Here is a 4967-nt window from a genome sequence, read left to right as displayed (position 1 = left end):
TCCTGGATCATGTTTCCTCACTTCCATATTCTCCATGACTTAATTACAAGGCTTACAGGGATCATGGGTTTTCTTTCATTTGAGGAGGTTTTTGGCCAGAAATAGTGACACTGAGCAAAATGGATACCTATCAATTCAAGAAGCGGCAACATAGAGCTTTTGAATAACCAAAGGATGCCTGATACCATAGCAAAATTCATGCTTTGAGTAGGACTCACAAAAGTTCCAGGCTAGGTACCCCTGCATTATGCCCAGGTAGAGTGGATCCCAGTTCCTGGAATTGGGCAGTCAACGTTGGAGGTGGGATGTGGATTCTCCAATACATGGTGCCAACATAGTTGGTGGGCAGTTCTGCCTCAATGCAAGCCGGCTCTCCACTGTCAAAATCACCTTGTTTCCTGTTGCTTTTGATCTTATGCTGCAGTGGCTGTCAGCAAAACTCAGTGAAGATTAAAAAGTAAATCTACTCTTTTATTGGCCAAATTCCTGCTTCCGCAGGATGCTATCCAGGTCTGCAGTGGCATCTTACAGTTTATAATTAACAGAGATTAACTGGACTGTGGACAAAAGGTTGGTGAAGGTACTCCAGCCAAGTGGAGCGAGCTGCTTAGTATATAAGTGAAAGTGCTGTCCTGAGCATAATGTGCTACAACATAAATAATGCTACATATGAGGTTTATAACTGGGACATTGCTGGGGAATACATGTGGATCTATCATAGACTTCTATGTTGAACTACTAGTCTTTTCTGAACTCTGGCTCTTATACTGAACTGTTTCTGTGGTACAAATCCTACTGTCTACAATTGTCAACCATTATGAAAGAAGGACTAAATTTCTTTTCCCAGAATTATAAAATGAGAATAGGAGACAATGAATGACGCATTCTGGTGACTTCATATTTATTTTTCACTAGTTCTTGTTTCAACTTCTCATGGGAGAAATCTATAATTAAATAGATGGGTTAGCAATCTGCTTATTTTTTGAAAGCAAATGCCTAAATTGATTCAAGAGGACTAGAAAATGTGCCTTGCTTCATTTAGGGCTAAGTGAGTGAAATGTAATGGCCTGTGATGTACAGAAGGTCTGAGAAGATGATCCGATGGTTGCTGTCATCCTTAAGTTCTGTCACTGTAAATGAAACTATTGTTTGTCCATAGTGTGTACCTATTGGATAATTTCAGCCACTAAAGGAAGGAAGCTCAGATAAATCTTTAATAACTTATCTTTCTGCTTCGTGAGGCATTAAAGCTCCTGCTCTGGCATTAGTTTAGTAACATCAAAATGGTCTCATTTTATTTTTGTATCATTTGGGGAGGGGACATACAGTGCAGAAGTATTGAGTCGCCTCCAAACCTACAGCTTATGAGTTTCCACAAGGGAGATAGTATAGGAAATAACCAGTGGTACACAATCAGAGATGAGCTGGCAGGAATTCCCAGTGAGTAAGCCTAGCAAAACTAAGAGTGGCTCATTTTGAGGCTGTTTAAAGCCTAAGAAAGCACGGTGCCATTCGGGAAGGGAGTCAGGTGTTGTGCAACAGGAAACTTCTCACACCTTTGGAACAAGATCTTAAATATCTGCTCTAATACACTGTTGTGCTAACTGGAAATATGGTAAGGAGTAGGAGAATTGGGCAAAAGTTGCCCTAGGGAAAAGCCCGAGTGTAATTACTGCCTATGTGCACTTAGTACCCACAGTAAACATGGAAGAGGGTACCCCTTTTCCATCAGGGGAGTAAGCCACCTTGACTTCACCTTGTAATAACAGAGCACATGCTGGCAGATACCATAGAGAAGCAGACATAAAGCAAACCTACACTCACATTCATTCTGGTAGCTGCATGCAAACTTGCTACCATTGCCATCACCCCTAGATCATTCACTCCATCCCAGCTCTGGTGAGGAGCAAGCGAAAGCTGCTACCACAACTATGGAGCAAGCACAAGGTGGGTTTGATGGTCTCTGCCCTGATCCTGAATGTTCACATCTAAGATGATCTTCTGTGCAGGAAGACAGGCTGATCAAAAGCGAACATTTTGCAAATTGCTCCCCACAGAAGCCAGCATACATTCCTCGCAAAGGCCACCTCAGTGGGGAAGCACACACAAACCCACAGCCCTGGCTGAGCCACTGAACCACTGTCCTCTCCTGCTCTCCAGCTGCTGTTTTCTAGAACACATAAGCACTCTGTATTTCTATAATGTACAGCTCTTACATAAAAATGAACAGCAGGCACAATTCTTGCTTCTACAGAGGATAACTCTGGAATGAAATTTACACAAGGTCTGTTCTAGTGCTCAAACAACTCCCTGACTACCAAAACCTTTAGATATCACAAAAACAACACTGCTAGTAGTTACAAAGCATTTATCCAGATATATATTTATGCAGTGTTTGAGCTTATTTATCAAAAGTTTTAGTAGGAACCTGAAGTCACTGACTTCAAAGAAGTCTTCTACCCCTGTCGCAACCTTTCATGACAGTGCCCTCCCGTGGCCAGAAAACACGTGGGAATTTTGAGGGTCCACTGCTATCTATTGCAGGTCTTTTCTTGCCTGCTCTGTGAAAAGATGTGCTGCTTGTTTTTAGACAAGATGCTTCATTCTGCAGCTTCTTGGCTGCCTCATCTGCAAAATGAGGATAATAAGAACTGCCTCTCTTAAGGAAGCAGGCTGCCACTCATGAAAGTTTTTGTTGTGCTTGAGATCTTCAGTTTCTGCTTGCTAAAGACGTTAAAAAGATTTATTATTGAAGTAACTACAGTGTTGATATGCTTGTGATGAATTCCCTGCAGGCATACAATATATTAAAGACCAAATTAATTTCTCATTTGCACTTGTACAAATTCTCTGCAACTCCAGTGATGTAGACAAGGTTACTCCAGCTGAGCATGTGGCAGAATTTGGTTCCACAGCCACTCAGTTTAGACATTTACATGCAATAATTGAAAGTAGAGAGGTATCACTTGCATTACAAGCAACTTTGAGCATCACCAGTCACTTTCCCTGACAGAACAGCGCAGAGGAAATGTGCTGTATAAGAAGGCTTCAATACCATTTTCTTGGTGCTGGAAGCCTGGGAATAAGTAGCTCTAAGTAGGGGCTAATTAAGTGGAGGGTGGGTTTTCTCTGGCAAGGTCATGGTCCTGCAGCTCCTCATGAAAGTTGATGTTACCTATCTCTAGAATATGCCAAGCAAGGATGGAAATATTTACCTTCTCATGGGAGGGAAGTCATTCCACAAAGTACATTGTGCTTTCAGATATAAACAGGGTGAAGCCAGCCAATAGGCTGGGCTGAGAGAAATGGCCACTGCAGTACAGATGGAAGCTTGTCAGAAAAACAACAGAGAGACAGACAAGCATGAAGCAGGCACTGAGCCTACATTTTGCAAAACATGAAGTGTGCGTGATGGTACCAAGCACAGAAAACACATGGTATGGTTACAGCCTGCCTGAGTGATGCATGTAGATACAGTTGTCTTGAAAAGTGCTGGTAGAGCAGGCTCAGAGCATACTGATGAGTCAATCTCTGAAATAATCCAAAATGGCAGTCACGCTTCTGAAGGCGCACAAAGTCCTTATCTCCTTTTTAAAGCGAAGAAGCTACTGTACCAACAGGAACATAGAGGGAATGGTGGAAGGCTTTACAGCAATGCATAACAATGAAAGGCTCCTCTTGGCTAACTAAGCTAGACTGAAACATATTCCTAGCAGTTCTGTCAAAGATCCTTGAAATGCTTTGATGGTGGTTGATAGGAGAAAATACAATAATAACTACAAAGCAGAGGAAAGTTTTTGCTGTCTTTCTCTTGCAGCATTGGCTATGCCTTTGCAAGGGACTTGGGCTACCAGAGAACTTGAGGGATGCAAGTCTTTGCCAAAGGTACGGCAGCTAGACCAAGGGAAGCAAGCAGCCCACAGTATGCCCACTGTCTCACTTTATTTTTGCCTGTAACAACATCTTGGCTTTTTCATATGGCTCTAAACACCAGCTGGCAAAATTAGTCAATATTAATCTGAAAGGAAATGCTGTCAATTGATTTGGAAAGAGAAGCTCTCAAACAAAACCAGTCTGTTTCATTAAATGCAAGCAAACAGCAAAAAAACCTCTCACTTGCCTGATGTCCCTATCATACACCAATAAGGCAATTTAGATTTTGCCAACAATGATAACAGAAAAATATATCTGAAGTAAAGAAGGGAAAGTCCAACTAGGTCAACAAAGTAAGTCCCTGGTGGGTGGCAGTAGGGCATCTGAGAGCTGGTATACAGAGTGGGCATGGAAATGCTTGAAAGGATTCAATTTTATGGCACAGGGAAAGATTGTGCTGCTTCTGTTTCTATATAAGGTAGGTAATAAACTGTATTTGAACTGGTAGAAGAGAAATTAGATGACCCATATTTCAAAGCTGGAAGCTGGTGGGTTATTATTATTTATGATTCATAAAGCACATGCAGTGCAACAAAAGAAAGGGAGACATGCTCCCAGAGGAGCTTCCAACGCGAACCTTGAGAGAAACACTCTACTGTGCATCGGGCTAACTCCAAGGGCTTTTATTTATTTCAATTATAGTGTAATGAAGATCAGGCCTGCTCTTCTTTCAGTCAGAAAACTGAGATCCCTTTTCCTATCTTTAAAGCAGGTGTTTTTTATGTTTGGGGAACGCACCAGCTGTATTCTCCATGAACTGAAATAACAACCTTCACGTACTCCTGATTTTTCACTTTTACTTGCTGATTTTAGTTCCTTTCCGCCTTTTGGGCATTTCTGCATTCTCTCACTTTTTTTCTCCACAGACCTATTGCTACCATTTTTTTTCTTTTACTTTCTTTGTTCCTCAGTTTTTCAGCACTACTTTTTTTCTTCTTCATGAGATTTCTATGGTGTCTCATATTCATGTTTAACTTCTTACTGTTCATTCTCTTTTTTGAGTCCTTCTTTCTCTTTGCCTCATCTTGCTCATT

Source organism: Mesitornis unicolor, unplaced genomic scaffold (genome assembly GCF_000695765.1).
Source record: "Mesitornis unicolor isolate BGI_N332 unplaced genomic scaffold, ASM69576v1 scaffold14317, whole genome shotgun sequence".
NCBI lineage: Eukaryota > Metazoa > Chordata > Aves > Mesitornithiformes > Mesitornithidae > Mesitornis > Mesitornis unicolor.
This window is presented reverse-complemented; position numbering follows the sequence as displayed.